Here is a 17,127-nt window from a genome sequence, read left to right on the forward strand (position 1 = left end):
TGCTCTGTGGCATGTGGGATCTTCCCAGACTAGGGCTCGAACCCATGTCCCCTGCATTGGCAGGTGGATTCTTAACCACTGCACCACCAGGGAAGTCCCAATCTCATTGTAGTTTTAATTTGTATTTCTCTAATAATTAGTGGCGTTGAGCATCTTTTCATGTGCCTGTTGGCCATCTGTTTATCTTCTTTGGAGAAATGTCTATTTAGGTCTTCTGCCCTTTTTTTTTTTTTTTTTTGGCCACATGCACCACGTGGCACGCAAGATCTCAGTTCCCCAACCAGGGATCGAACCCAGGCCCCCTGCAGTGGAAGAGCAGAGTCCCAACCACTGGACTGCCAGGGAAGTCCCAGGCCATTTTTTAAAATATATTTATTTAATTAATTAATTTATTTTGGCTGCGCCGGGTCTTCATTGTGGCACACAGGATCTTTTAGTTGCAGCATGCGGGCTTATTAGTTGTGGCATGTGGACTTAGTTGCAGCATGCATGTGGGATCTAGTTCCCCGACCAGGGATCGAACCCAGGCCTCCTGCATTAGGAGCATGGAGTCTTACCCATTGGACCACCAGGGACGTCTTTTTGATTGGACTAATGGCTGATTTTTTTTCTCCCGGTTCTGGGTCACACTTTTCTGCTTCTTTGCATGTCTTGCATCTTTAAAAATTTCATGCCAAAGATTGTGAATGTTACATTGTTGAGAGCCTGGATTTTTTTTTCCCCTTCATATAGCATTGACTCTTGTTTTGGCTTGCTATTAAATTACTTTCAGATAAGCTTGATCCTTTCAAGGCTTATTTTTAACATTTGTTGGGAAAGGTCTAGAGCAGCTTTTGCTCTAGGGCTTGTTCAGTCCCACTTTAAGGTGAGATCCTCTGGGGCTCTCTACTAAATTCCGCAGGTTTTCAATGGGTTCTCTCCTCTCTGGTTGGAAACTGAACTTCCTTCAGCCCTGTGTGACCTCTGGGACTTGTTCAGCCAACAGTTCTCTTATAGTCTGACAAAGACTCTCTTTGATTAAACTCTAGCCAGGCTCCTCTGAGCTCTCTTATTCATGGACTCAATTTTGGCCTATAAAATCTATAGACCCTCAGCACAAATTATTTTGTTCAGTCCCCTTCCCCCACATTAAAAGTCTTACACAAACACTAACATTGTTTCTAACAGCTCAAGAGTGCATCCTTAGAATAATTCGCCTTAAAGTGCCCGAGAAAGCTCAAAGTTACCAGAGGAATTTGTTTTATCCAACACCTGACAATAGGCCCTTGACCGCTCTTTCTTAGAGCATGTGTTTCAGGAAAGGGGACCCCTTCCAGGGCCCGAGAGTGGGGTCTTGTCTAACACTCAGAAATGAATTGTCTGAGGAGACACACGTGCTAACAAAGCAAGAGACTTTACTGGGAAGGGGCGCCCGGGCAGAGAGCAGCAGGGGAAGGGAAACCAGGAGGACTGCTCTACCACCTGGCTCACAGTCTTGGGTTTTATGGTGATGGGATTAGTTTCCAGCTTGTCTCTGGCCAATCATTCTGTCTCAGGGTCCTTCCTGGTGGTGCGGGCAGCCGCTCAGCCAAGATGGATTCCAGCAAGGAGGATTCTGGGAGGTTGGTAGACCATGTGGACTGGCGTCTCCTCTCTCCCTTTGACCTTTCCAGAATTCTTCCGATTGGTGGTGGCTTGTTAGTTCCTTACCAGGACCTCCTATTCTAAGATAACTTAAAATACTACTACCCTGCCTGGCCAGGGAGGGCGGGTTTTAGTTAGTGTTTCCCCTAACACATGTACTAAAAAGGGCTTACAATTATGAGTCTTTCTTCTGTCCTTTTGAGATGTATCTATATCTTTTATAACCCCAAAGTGTCTTTCTCAAGGGCTGAAAGCTATTCCTTTGAAATGTAATCATCAGGATAGATAAGGCTCTCCCAGGCTCTGTTGAAGGATAGACTTAGATAATTGCCAGCTAACAGACACAGCTGACTTAACTGGCATTTACCCTGACCAGGCCTTTGTAATTTTTTAACTCCCTTAGTCTTTTCAGGCCTCTACCTTTCTCCCTGCCTACTCCCTCATTCTCTCCCAGTCACCCCTGTACCAATCAAAGTTAAGCTTGGTTCATGCTGGACTCCCTTCCCTGTTGCAACAGTATGTTACAGATGAAAATTTGTCCTTCCCACTTTAGCTAGCATCTGGCTTTGTTTATCTTTGACAAGGTATTTATCTAGCCTTACAGAGTTTCACCCTAGTCACACGCAGCTTAGTGTGTATTCAACATCAGATTCAATGGGGCCACTATGTATATTTCTGGGTCTCCTTTTCCATGGTGCTTCTGATGGTTAAGTCCTCCCATCTGGCCTCTTATTATTTTGGGATCCTGATGAAACCGTGCACCTCAGATTGGGACTTGAACCGATGTGCCAGGACACGAACCTTGCCAAAACCTGTAGTCTTCCAACTGAGACCACACACCTGGTTTCAGGACTTAATGAAGCTCAGGTTCTTGATGTCTCATTGCAGAAAGAATTCAGTGAGAGACAAAGTGATAGGTAAGGAGTAAATTTATTTAGAGAGAAACACACTCCACAGACAGAGTGTGGGCCATCTCAGAAGGTGAGAAAGGCACCAGGGTATGGGGTTGTCAGTTTTTATAGGAGTGGGTAATTTCATAGGCTAATGAGTGGGAGGAATATTCCAGCTATTTTAGGAAGGGGTGGGGATTTCCAGGAATTGGGCCACAGCCCACGTTTTGATCATTATGGTCGGTCTTGGAACTGTCATGGCGCCTGTTGGTGTGTCATTTAGCTTGCTGATGTAAGTGTATACTGAGGCTCAAGGTCTAGTGGAAAAAGTTGACTTGTCTGCCATCTTGGACCCAGTTGGTTCTAATCAGTTTATGTCATGTCTTCGGGTTATGTCATTCTTTCAAAAGTTGTGCTCTGCCTCCTTCCCTCCTGTTTCACTACCATTCCTATTGCTACCAAGGAGCCCTGTTCTGAAAATACAGAAGTAGCCACCACTAAGCTTCTCAGTGATGCCAATGCCCCTTTCCCCAGAGCATTTCTCAGGGTCCTCCTGTGGAATGGTCATTCGGTGAGTTTTCTGGTTTTTACATGCTATATCCACTTCAACCTTCCTCTTCTCTGAGCCTTCGATCCCTACTTGCACCATCTCCCATAGCGGTTCTGACATTTCTACTTCATATACATAGCTTTCTGCAAGAACCTTCCTAGCAACATGTTAGCACTGTCTCTCAGAGTCCTTGTCAGGGTGTTAAAGCCTGTGTCCTAGGAAATGCTCCCATATTGATAACCTCTCCCTCATCTAAATTTAGGTTCAACTTCTCCCAACATAGATGCAGCCTCAGAATTCTCAAAATGCATTCCCATTTATATTCTCCTGGCTTCTGTCAGATCATATTAGTTATGTTCTCCAGCTCTTTTAGGCTCCTTTACTCCCTTGTCAGGTCCTGGACATTTGTGTTGTTACTTAATCCCAGTTATTGGTCTAATGGCCAGGTTGGGATGGTGGGGTAGATCCAGATAGGGAGGCACATTTGTAGTAAGGCAGAGATTTCTGCATCATTTTCAAGCAATGGGGAGAACTAATCTTTAAGGAGTGGGTAACTTATAAAGGCCCAGAGGTACAGAGGTAACTGGAGGTTCAAGAGGTACAGGCAATTAGATTTTACCATCCTATGCCTCCGATTTCCACTCCTCAATCAGGACTCTAACCTGGGTGTAGTCAATTTGCCATGGTTGAGATTTCAATTCTCTGGAGTTCCTGAAAATCTTTTTTTTTCGCTGTACGTGGGCCTCTCACTGTTGTGGCCTCTCCCGTTGCAGAGCACAGGCTCCGGACGCGCAGGCTCAGCAGCCATGGTTCACGGGCCCAGCCACTCCGCGGCATGTGGGATCCTCCCGGACCGGGGCACGAACCCGCGTCCTCTGCATCAGCAGGCGGACTCTCAACCACTGCGCCACCAAGGAAGCCCTGAAAATCTTATAATTAAGTCCTCGGCCTGATCCTGATCCTCAAGTTTTTTCTGCCCTCTGGCTACAGGAGATGATAGTCTCTTTATAGGTGGCCAAGAAGACCCTTTGACTTTCACACTTAACCTTTATAGTCTTTCTCCAAAGTATTTATTACTCTCAGTGACAAACATTCTATTCTCAAATGCCTGGTACATTGTTCTCCCCCACCCCCCATGTATTCCTTTCCTCAGGCAAAAACATTCCAATTTAGTATTGGTGAAAATTTTTTTTTAATTTATTTAATTTTTGGCTGCGTTGGGTCTTCATTGCTGCGCGCCAGCTTTCTCTAGTTGTGGTGCGCAGGCTTCTCATTGCGGTGGCTTCTCTGGTTGCGGAGCACGGGCTCTAGGCATGCGGGCTTCAGTAGTTGTGGCTCGCAGGTTCTAGAGCACAGGCTCAGTAGTTGTGGTACATGGGCCTAGCTGCTCCGCGGCATGTGGGATTTTCCCCGACCACGGCTCGAACCCGTGTCTGCTGCATTGGCAGGCAGATTCTTAACCACTGCGCCACAAGGGAAGCCCCACTATTAGTGAAAAATTTAACAACTGCATTACTACCACAGGCTACACAATGCTGCACCTACCACTAGTGATGGAATCCTCATTGCCAACAGGCTGGTGAGTGATCCATCTCTGAAATCCCATTTTAGAGTTTGCTTTCTTGGCTCACTCCTGGCACCAATTATTGTCAATCAGCTTCCCCAGGAAGCAGAAAGTTGAATCGTGGAAGCTTATTGGAGAAAGCTCTTGGGTTCATTGTGGGAGAGTGAAGGAAGCAAGGCTGGGCAGAATTTAGGCTGCAATGTATTCACAAAAAAGCTTCAGTCTATTCCAGGCAGAGCACTGGAGCTAGGATGGCCCTGTGGAATTGTCCCTATTTGTGTTAGGGGAAACACTGACTGAAACCGCCTGCCCTGGCCAGGCAAAGACAGTAACAGTTTGCATGAGTTATTTTACGACAGGAGATCCTGGGAAGGAACGTGGAACTAAGAAGCCACCACCAATCAGAAGAATTCTGGAAAGGTCAAAAGGACAGAGGAGATGCCCGTCCACATGGCCTACCAACCTCCCAGAATCCTCCTCGCTGGAATCCATCTTGGTTGAGTGGCTGCCCTCACCACCAGGAAGGACCCTGAGACAGAATGATTGGCCAGAGACAAGCCGGAAACTAATCCCATCACCATAAAACCCAAGACTGCGAGCCAGGTGACAGAGCAGTCCTCCTGGTTTCCCTTCCCCTGCTGCTCTCTGCCCGGGCGCCCCTTCCCAGTAAAGTCTCTTGCTTTGTTAGCACGTGTGTCTCCTCAGACAATTCATTTCTGAGTGTTAGACAACACCCCACTCTCAGGCCCTGGAAGGGATCCCCCTTCCTGCAACATTTGAAGCCAGGGTAACAAGGCCTTTATTACGAGGCCCTTGCACCAATCAGTCTTTGAATGTGGGCTGCCCTGGGGAAGAAGGCATGATTTTAAATGAACCTCAGGTAAGGTTGTATGGGGAGCTTAACTGCAAACTATCAGTCATTAACACTGCTAGCAGCTGGGAGAATGAATGTTTCAGTTTTGAAGGGTGGAGATATGGGGAGCACACCAAAACAGTCCTAAAATATACTTCCTATTCTTTGAACCATTTACAGTGGGAAAGTATTCGTGCGTTTTGTGTAATAAAAAATGTTCAAAGGCATTTTAAAATAAGCAAGCAAAAAGAAATTAGAAATTACCCATAATCTTTCCACTGATTTAACCACTGTAAATATTTTGGCATATGTCCTTTCAGAATTTCAGATTCAAAATTATATTGTGCATGTGTGTACAATGTTACCAAAAAAATGAAACCATATTGTATACATTGCTAGTAGCTCTTTTTAAACTTAGTAATGTTTTAGAATAATCTTTTCATATTTACATACTCTAACATCCTTTTTTAGACTTTATTTTTTAGAACAGTTTTAGATTTACAGAAACAAATTGAGTAGATAGTGCAGCGTTCCCATATTCCCCCAGCTCCACTATTATTTCCCCTACTATCAATTTTTTTAAAATTAATTAATTAATTTTTGGCTGCGTTGGGTCTTTGTTGCTGCGCGCAGGCGTTCTTTAGTTGTGGTGAGTGGGGGCTACTCTTCGTTGCAGTGCGCAGACTTATTGCAGGGGCTTCTCTTGTTGCGGAGCACGGGCTCTAGACACGCGGGCTTCAGTAGTTGTGGCTCGCGGGCTCTAGAGCACAGGCTCAGTAGTGGTGCATGGGCTTAGTTGCTCCGCGGCATGTAGGACCTTCCCGGACCAGGGCTCAAACCCGTGTCCCCTGCATTGGCAGGTGGATTCTTAATCACTGCGCCACCAGGGAAGCCCTCCCCTACTATCAATATTAACACGCTGCATTAGCGTGGTACATCTGTTACAATTAGTGAATCAATATTGAAGCACTATTACTGGCTAAAGTCCATAGTTTACATTAAGGTTCATTCTTTGTACAGTTGTGTGGATTTTGACAGACCCATGTCATGTATTCACCATTACAGTATCCTACAGACACTGGCCTAATAATGCTATGTATTTCCCCTATTCATCCCCCTTCTCCAAGCCCTGGAAACCACTGATCTTACTTTGTCTAATTCTGTCTTTTATAACATCCTTTTTGATGGCTGCATAACATTGTCTCATGTGGATTTGTCCAACTTACCCTCTATTAAGGGACTCTGATGTTACCGAAAGCTCTGCCTCTTTGTACATGGTGCCGAATCAAATCTTGGAGACAGTTTTCTTCTGGTTGGTTGTTTTTTTGTTTTTGGCCGCGCCGCATGGCATGTGGGATCTTAGTTCCCCAACCAGGATAGAAGCTGCGTCCCCTGCATTAGAAGCACAGCGTCTTAACCACTGGACTGCCAGGGAAGTCCCAGACAGAGTTTTGGGTGAAGTAAAGAAGGATAGCTTTATTGCTTTGCCAGGCAAAGGGAGACACAATGGACTTCTGCCTCAAAAAACTGTGTGTCCCAACCCGGGAGGATTTGATTGAGGGTTTTATGACAATGGTTCAAAGGTAGGGTCTCTGACAAGATTAGGGCATGAGCAGGGCTTGCATGCCCTTAATCTCATCTCAGGTGGTCAGGTCTGCTAATCTTTTTTCCATTGCGGAGCACAGGCTCCGGACGCGCAGGCTCAGCGGCCATGGCTCACGGGCCCAGCCGCTCCACGGCATGTGGGATCTTCCCGGACTGGGGCACGAACCCACATCCACTGCATCGGCAGGCGGACTCTCAACCACTGCGCCACCAGGGAAGCCCAGGTCTGCTAATCTTGATGAGCTTCTCTGGTCCCTTTAATCTTGCCTCAGGTGGTTTCTTGGCTGCTCCTCCCTTGATTAGCAACTTTTCGAATCTGCCCTCAGGAATCTAGGGAAGGTCGTTGAGGTTGGAGTCTTGCTTACAAGAAACAGGGGACAAAAGGGCCTCTGTGCCTGGGAGCCCCACCGCTCAGTTTCACTGATTTTGTTACATGACTTAAAGACTAGAATGATAACACCAAACCTTGGATTCACACAGCAGCAAATCAAATTTTGCCAACCTTGGGCACATGATTGATTCACTTGCCCACATACTCACACTTAACTGTGTGTACTGATGTTTCATAATCTTTGGGCAAAGGAGCCTTTTAGATCTCACACACTATCTTGGAAACCAAAGAAAACATCTGGCATTCACTCTGATGGAAGAACCAAAGCAAAGCTGTAAACACCATCTGTCAATTTTGCCTTCCAAAGGAGCCTTTACAAATTTCTGGAGGTTTGCTTTGCCAAATCTTTGTCACAGTTAGCAGCACCAAAAACAAAATCATTGAGGTTTCTAATGATATTCTGGGTCAGGAGGCTGGGCTCCCAGAGCTTTCTGTCGCGCAGGTGCACATCCATATAGGCTACCTCTACTCTGCTTCATAGGTGCCTATATCTACCTCCTCAAGCCAGTCAGCTATGCATGGATGTGCATTTCGTCCTCTGCACAGAAGTACCTGGCTGAAGATCCAGAGAGCTGAAATTCAGCTGCATTCAGCCTGCCAATTGTCAACCTTGGCATTGCATCCACTCAGAGAGGGTGACTTTTTCCATCTTACACAAAGGCACAGTTTAGTTTAGTTGCCGGCCTTGTCCTTGAGCTTGCTGAAATTAACTCTGTTGTAGACTGTCTGTCTACATGTTTGTCTTCCTCCAAAAAAAAAATTTTTTTTTTTTTTGGCTTGCAGGATCTTAGTTCCCCGACCAGGGATTGAACCTAGGCCACAGTAGTGAAAGCGCTGGGTCCTAACCACTGGACCTCCAGGGACTTTCCCAAAGGTTCTTTTTCTTTTTTTGCAGTACGCGGGCTTCTCACTGTTGTGGCCTCTCCTGTTGCAGAGCACAGGCTCCAGACGTGCAGGCTCAGCGGCCATGGCTCACGGGCCCTGCCACTCCGCGGCATGTGGGATCTTCCCGGACCAGGGCATGAACCCGTGTCCCCTGCATCGGCAGGCAGACTCTCAACCACTGCGCCACCAGGGAAGCCCCCCAAAGATTCTTGATGACTGAAAACTGGTCTTATTTAATCTTTGTTCCCATTGCAGTGCAGGGTTTGGTTTATAGTTGACATCAGTGCATTAGCTAAATGATTACTAGGGACAGACACTTTTAGCTCAGTGCCAGGACAGTCTACCTATACCATTAAGATTTTGTAAATAAAATTAATTAATTATATTTTACTATTACTATTTACTTTTACTCTTTTACAGAATGACTCTTCCCATACCTCCTGCTGTGTTTTTACTAGGTTTTCTCCTGTTTTTCACATTCATCTCTCTTACTGATTCTGTGAACTACACAATAACTTTTTTTTTTCGGTATGTGGGCCTCTCACTGTTGTGGCCTCTCCCGTTGCGGAGCACAGGCTCCGGACACGCAGGCTCAGCGGCCATGGCTCACGGGCCCAGCTGCTCCGTGGCATGTGGGATCTTCCCAGACCGGGGCATGAACCTGCGCGCGTCCCCTGCATCAGCAGGCTGACTCTCAACCACTGCGTCACCAGGGAAGCCCCACAATAACTTTTTGAAGTTGGTCATTACATTGTCATTCTCAAACCAATTCTCTGTTTTTCTCCTGAAAACTACATTTCCCAGCTCCTTTGCCAACTGAATACTAGCTAGATTCACTGCCAGCTAGGCACTGACAGGAGAGGGAGGAAGGGAGAAGTCAGGGTGGTTCTTCCTCTTTCTTATAACTGTGGGAGCATTTTCCAGCAGGGCCTGCTGTCTTCTACACGGTTTCTATTTCCCTTCTCCCTTCGTTCCAGGTCCTGCTGCCCATACACCTCCAGACAAGTCCTGCTCCCTCCAGAGACCCGGTTGATATTTTGGTGTGTATCCTTTCAGGTTTTTATCTATGCATTTTATTTACTTGTTTATGTTTGGCGTTGGGCCTTCATTGGTGTGTGCAGGCTTTCTCTAGTTGTGGCGAGCGGGGGCTACTCTTTTTTACAGTGTGCGGGCTTCTCATTGCAGTGGCTTCTCTTGTTGCGGAACATGGGCTCTAGGCATGCAGGCTTCAGTAGTTGTGGCATATGGGCTCTAGAGTGCAGGCTCAGTAGTTGTGGCGCATGGGCTTTGTTGCTCCACAGCTTCTTGGACCAGGGATTGAACCTATGTCCCCTGCATTGGCAGGCGGATTCTTTTTTTTTTTTTTAATTTATTTATTTTATTTTTGGCTGCATTGCTGTGCGTGGGCTTTCTCTAGTTGCGGCGAGAGGGGGCTACTCTTCATTGCGGTGCACGGGCTTCTCATTGTGGTGGCTTCTCTTGTTGTGGAGCACAGGCTCTAGGCACGCGGGCTTCGGTAGTTGTGGCACACGGGCTCAGTAGTTGTGGCTTGGGGGCTGTAGAGTGCAGGCTCAGTAGTTGTGGCACATGGGCTTAGTTGCTTCGCGGCATGTGGGATCTTCACGGACCAGGGCTCGAACCCGTGTCCCCTGCAGTGGCAGGCAGATTCTTAACTGCTGCGCCACCAGGGAAGTCCCTATCTATGCATTTTAATGTCTATCTATATGTACTTTTAATTTTTCAAAAATGAATACAATAGCATTGTTCTGCAATTTGCTTTTTTATTCCACAATATATTGTGATAGTCACTGCCAAATTGCTCTACAAAAATTTTTCACCAATTTATACTGTCATCAGGAGTGTATACTCACCATCGTTAATCATCAGGGAAATGCAAATCAAATCCACAGTGAAATATCACCTCACATGTGTCAGAATGGCTATCATCAAAAAGAACACAAATGGGACTTCCCTGGTGGTGCAGTGGTTAAGATTCTGTGCTCCCAATGCAGGGGGCCCGGGTTCGATTCCTGGTCACGGAACTAGATCCCACATGCATGCCTCAACTAAGAGTTCTAGGGCCACAACTAAGGACCCCACGTGCTAAAACTGAGGAGCTGACAAGCTGCAACTAAAGAGCCCACCTGCTGCAACTAAGACCCAGTGCAACTAAATAAATATTTTTTAAAAAGAACACAAATAGGGCTTCCCTGGCGGCACAGTGGTTGAGAGTCCACCTGCCGATGCAGGAGACATGGGTTCGTGCCCCAGTCCAGGAAGATCCCACATGCCGTGGAGTGGCTGGCCCTGTGAGCCATGGCTGCTGAGCCTACGCATCCGGAGCCTGTGCTCCGCAATGGGAGAGGCCACAACAGTGAGAGGCCCGTGTACCGCAAAAAAAAAAAGAACACAAATAAATGTTTGTGAGGATGTAGAGAACACTTGTACTCTGTTGGTGGGACTGTAAATTGGTGCAGCCACTATGGAAAACAGCATGGAGGTTTCTCAAAAAACTAAAAATGGAACTATCATATGACCCAGTAATTCCACTCTTGGGTATATATCAGAAAAAAATGAAAACACTCATTTGAAAAGATACATGCACCCCAATGTTCGTGGCAACACTATTTCCAATTAGTAAATTGTCATGAAAACAACCTAAGTGTCCATCAACAGATGAAAGGTTAAAGAAGATGTGGTATATATACACAATGGAATGCTACTCAGCCATAAAAAAGAACGAAATTTTGCCATTTGCAGCAACATTGATGGACTTGGAGGACCTAATGCTAAGTGAAATAAGTCAAACAGAGAAAGATAAATACTTTATGATATCATTTACATATGGAATCTAAAAAATACAGTGAATATAACATAAAAGAAGCAGACATGGATATAGAGAAAAAACCAGTGGTTACCAGTGGAGAATGGGGGAGGGGCAACATAGGGGTGAGGCAGTGGGAAGTACAAACTACTTGATGTAAGACAGGCTCAAGGATGTACTGTACAACACATGGAATATAGCTAATATTTTGTAATAATTGTAAATGGGAAGTAACCTTTAGAAACTGTATAAAAATTTTTTTAAAGATACAAAAAAAAAGTGTATAAGAATGCTTATTTCTCCATCCATGCCAGCTTTGGATGTAATTAATCCTTTTAGCTCTTGCCAATCTGTTAGGTGAAACATGGGGCCTTGTTTCACTTTAAAAATGACCAGTGATACAGAAACAGAGTTATAGACATGGAGAACAAACAAATGGTTGCTAGAGGGGAGGAGAGTAGGGGGAGGAAATAAGCAGGTGAGGGAGATTAAGAGGTACAAACTTCCAGCTGCAAAATAAATGATTTATGGGGTTGAAATATACAGTGTGGGGAATATAGTCAACAACTATGTAATATCTTTGTAAGATAACATATTGTAACTAGACTTACTGTGGTGATCATTTTGAAATGTATAGAAATGCCAAACCACTATGTTGTGTAACAGGAACTAACATAGTGTTGTAGGTCAAATATTTCAAAAACAAACAAACTCATAGAAAAAGAGATTTGTGGCTACCATAGATAAGGGTGTGGGAAGGGGGAATTGGATGAAGGCGGTCAAAAGGTACAAACTTCCAGGTAGAACATAAATAAGTACTAGGATGTAATGTACAACATGATGAATACAATGAACACTGCTGTATGTTGTATGTGAAAGTTGTGTAGAGTAAGTTCTAAGAGCTTCATCACACACACAAAATTTTTTTTCTATTTCTTTAATTTTATATCTATATGAAGTGATGGATGTTCACTAAACTTGTGATAATCAGTTCATTATATATGTAAGTCAAATCATTATGCTGCACACCTTAAACTTACACAGTGCTGTATGTCGACTATAGCTCAAAAAAACTGGGGGAAATAAAGCATGCAGTAGAGCTAGCCCATGACCATAGTTTGCCAACCAGAAGAGCTGAAAACTTTTAATGAACAGATAAATGGGACTTTCCTGGTGGTGCAGTGGTTAAGAATCCACCTGCCAATGCAGGGGACACGGGTTCCAACCCTGGTCCATGAAGATCCCACATGCCACAGAGCAACTAAGCCCGTGCACCACAACTACTGAGCCTGAGCTCTAGAGCCCGCGAGTCACAACTACTGAGTCCACGTGCCACAAATACTGAAGCCTGCGCACCTAGATCCTGTGCTCCACAACAAGAGAAGCCACGACAATGAGAAGCCCGCGCACCGCAAGGAAGAGTAGCCCCTGCTCACTGCAGCTAGAGAAAGCCCGCGCACAGCAACGAAGACCCAACACAGCCAAAAATAAATTAAAAAAAAAAAAAAGAATCCACCTGCCAATGCAGGGGACACGGGTTCAAGTCTGGTCTGGGAAGATTCCACATGCTTCGGAGCAACTAAGTCTGTGTGCCACAATTACTGAAGCTCGCATGCCTAGAGCCCGTGCTCCGCAGCAAGAGAAGCCACTGCAATGAGAAGTCCGTGCACCGCATCAAAGAGTAGCCCTTGCTCGCCGCAACTAGAGAAAGCCTGTGCGCAGCAACAAAGACCCAACACAGCCAAAACTAATAAATAAGTAAATTAATTAATTTTAAAAACAGATAAATGGCTTATAACCTATTTCAAACTAAAAAAAAAATCAGTGATATGGGCCATCTTTTCATATGTTCACTAGGTATTTGTGTTTCTTCTTTAGTGACTGCCTCTTAACAAGTTACACCCATATGTTTCTATTGAATCATTCTATTTTTCTTACTGATTTGTAGGGACTCTTTGTATGTGGGGAAAATTAACCCTTTTCCTATTATATAGGTCACAGATATTTTCTACCAGTTTATCTTTTCACTTTGTGTAGGGGGTCTTTTGCCATTATCAAATCTGTCAATCATTTCCTTTATGCGTTCTGAATTTGACGTCATGATTAGAAAAGTTCTTCCCAATGCATGATTCAAAAAATATTTTTCTATATTCTCTTCTAATATTTTAGAATGTGTGTGTGTGTGTGTGTGTGTATGTGTGTTTATATTTTCATCCTTTTGGAATTTGAAATCATCTTTATCCATTCATGGTCATCAGGATAATTGTATCTTCATATGATGGTCATCACATAGGTCTTACAATCAGAAGGAACTCCAGAGGTCACCCAGAGTCCTTGAGCTTCTGGGGAAGGGCAGAGGGTTTCAACCTGACCTCCAAGATTGTAAGGACTCATCCAGACTTTTCTCTTGAATTTCCCAGGAGGAAAGATGTCAGTAATTTTATTTACAGCTTTAGAATTGTTAAACCCAAGCCAAGACTTGTCCCCCTTGTCTCTCCAGCCTTATCTCCCTCTGTTCTTCTACATATACCCTTTGCTCTACTTATTAAATCTGGATTTCCTGGAACTTTCCTGCATCCATGCCTTTGCTCAAACTGCTTTGTTCTCATTGATTTGGGCACGCTTTGTTCTACCTGTCTGTTAAGGCCTAACTTAACTGCTTCAGCTCTCCATGAAGTCTTCTTTGATTTCTCAAGTCTGCCTGAATTCTCTCTCTTCTCTACCCCTAAGGCAGGAAAAGTGCTACCTAGGAAACTCAGGTTATTTTCTGCCAGGTACCATCATTATCTGTACACCTGTCTGATTTCCTTACTTAACCTTCTTTGGAGCATCTTTATAGACTCATGGTGCCTGGCATATAGTAGGATTTAGTCCATGTTGGATGGCTAAATGAATGAAAGATTCTAGGGCTGCTTGTATGTGTTTCCTGTGCCTCGTTTTAAATACCCCAAAGCCTAGTGTATGAAGGGAGGGAGAAAAAAGAGGAAAAGTGGGAGAAGCACAAACTGGTGCTCCTTGCCTGGAGAGCTGCTTCTAGGCCAGCAGGTATGCTGGCACTGGGAGGGAAAGACACAGGGCAGGGAAAGTAGAGGACTGGCACCCTGTTCACCATCTTCTGGCCCCAGGTGAGCCAGCACTGGGATTCATGTGTGGAAACTGACAAGTATGAGTCATTCCTAGGAAGATGAAGAACTATTTGTTTTTCTAAGAAATATCCTCACTTCCTTTCCATTTCTCTTTTTAAAAATATTTTTTAAAAATTAAAAATGTTGAAGTATAGTTGATTTACAATGTTGTGTTAATTTCTTCTGTACAGACAAGTGATTCAGTTATACATATATATACATTCTTTTTTGGGTAATATTCTTTTCCATTATGGTTTATCATAGTATACTGAATATAGTTCTCTGTGCCTTTCCATTTCCTAAGGATGAGTTGTCTCCATGGGGGTTGGAGGGACGTGGCAGGCTGGCCCAGTAGTAGGTGGTCAGCAACTTGGTCCCCACTTAAAGCAAGAAGGCAGAGAAGGAAAAATTACTAGATCCTGAGGAACCTCAGGAAGTCCCTGCCTGATGGGGGAGGTTTGTCTCTGGCCTCAGGGAGTCCTACTCTGAGAGGAGGCACAGGCCCAGTCCTCCAAAGAGTTTTCCTTCCTAATCCTCCCTGGCACCACAGTTCCTGATTCCTTTTCTACTTCTCTGGCCACCACTTTTCCATCTCTCTGCTTTGTCTTCCCATGCCATATTTGTCAGTGTTCCAAAGGGTCGTATCCCCAGAAATTTGAATTAATCTGATTTTCCATTCTTGTAGCCATACCTGCAAAAATTTGACTCAGGTCAAAAACTTTAAAGTCATCCTTGAGTCTTCTCATTTTCTCACACTGTGTATCTAATCTGTGAGCAGATTCTTACAGCTTTATCTTCAAAACCTACCCAGAACCCAACCATTTCTTATCACCTTCACTACTACTACTTCTCAGTCTACAGCACTATCATTTCCTGTCTGGATTACTGCAATAACCTCCAAGTGGTCTTTCTTCTTCTGCCCTTGCCCTTCTTTAGCTATGCTCAGTGTAGTCACTACAGTGATCCTGCTAAAAATTTAGATCATTTTCCTTCTCTGCCAAAACTCTCACTTAGAGTAAAAGTCAAAGTCCTTAAAATGATCTACAAAACCCTGTATGATTTAGCCCCCTGTTACCTCTGGGCTTTCACCTGCCTTATTCTCTTCATTGCTCACTTACTCTATGCCAGCCATACCTGGCTGCTTACTGATCCTAGAACATAGAAGGTGAGCTTTCATCTCAGGGTGTTTGTACTTTCTGTTCCCTTGGCCTGGCATTTTGTTCTCCTAGGTATCTGCATGACTCATGTCCTCACTTCCTTCAGGTCTTTTCTCAGATGTCATCTTTCCCTGGCCATCCTTTATAAATTTCAACCCTGGATACTTTCTATCTCCTTTCCTTGCTTTATTCTTCTTTGTAAAACCTGTCACCACTATTATTATTTTCCTCTAGAAGGTAAGATTTGTGAGAGCAGGTTTTTTTTTGGGGGGGTGTATTTTTATATACTGCTGTATCCCTAGTGCATAGAAGAGTGTCTGGTACACTGCAGGCACTCGATTAGTACTTGCTGGATAAATGAATGACACATTTATTTGTTCAAGGAGTACCACTATGTTATACCTGTGTACTCCTTATCTCTTTCCTGATTTCCAAGCTCACATTTCCTCCTGAGCATCTCTGCAGAAAATCTGTCATCATCTTAATCTCAGTTTGGCCAGCTAGACTCATTATTATCTCCCCTAGTGCTTCAGTAAACCTTAGGCCTTATTTCTGTGAATAAGACACCTCCAAAACTTGGCTCTTTCTTCTTTGTGATTTCTCCCTCCATATAGCAGGTCTCTAAATCTTGTTGAGTCCATTTCCTAAGTCTTGCTCCAGCTTATCTCCTAGTCTCCATTCCCACTGTCTATGCTTTAGTTCAGGTGTAAGTCTTTTACTCAGTGTAGAAGTCTACAAGGTAGTCTCCAATCCATTTTATTCACTGCTACCATTTTAATTCTCCTGATGAAGAGATTTGCTTAGATACTGCTCTCTCCACAAACCTTCTGTGGCTGCCCATTATCTGTTGAATTAAGTAGGAAAGCAGTCCAAAAGTGATGATTTGCTATTCTCTGTTCAGTTTATTTTTTTAACATGTATTTTTAAAAATGTTTTATTTATTTATTTACTTACTTACTTATGGCTACATTTGGTCTTCATTGCTGCGCGTAGGCTTTCTCTAGTTGCAGGAGCGGGGGCTACTCTTTGTTGTGGTGCGTGGGCTTCTCATTGTGGTGGCTTCTCTTGTTGAGGAGCATGGGCTCTAGGCGCGTGGCCTCTAGTAGTTGTGGTGCATGGGCTTCAGTAGTTGTGGCTCATGGGCTCTAGAGAGCAGGTTCAGTAGTTGCGGCGCACAGGCTTAGTTGCTCCGGGGCATGTGGGATCTTCCTGGACCAGGGCTCAAATCCGTGTCCCCTGCATTGGCAGGCAGATTCTTAACCACTGCGCCACCAGGGAAGTCCCTTAATATGTATTTTTATTTATTTATTTATTTTGGCTGCGCTGGGTCTTCGTTGCAGCACGTGGGATCTTCCTTGTGGCATGTGGGATTTTTGTTTGTTTGTTTGTTTTGCGGTACGCGGGCCTCTCACTGTTGTTCTCCCGTTTTGCGGAGCACAGGCTCCGGATGCGCAGGCTCAGTGGCCATGGCTCATGGGCCCAGCTGCTCCGCGGCATGTGAGATCCTCCCGGATTGGGGCACGAACCCGCGTCCCTGCATCGGCAGGCGGACTCTAAACCACTGCACCACCAGGGAAGCCCAGAATCTTTTTTTAGTTGCGGCATGCGGGCTCATAGTTGCGGCATGCAAACTCTTAGTTGCAGCATGCATGTGGGATCT

Source organism: Phocoena sinus, chromosome 6 (assembly GCF_008692025.1).
Source record: "Phocoena sinus isolate mPhoSin1 chromosome 6, mPhoSin1.pri, whole genome shotgun sequence".
NCBI classification, from domain to species: Eukaryota; Metazoa; Chordata; class Mammalia; order Artiodactyla; family Phocoenidae; genus Phocoena; species Phocoena sinus.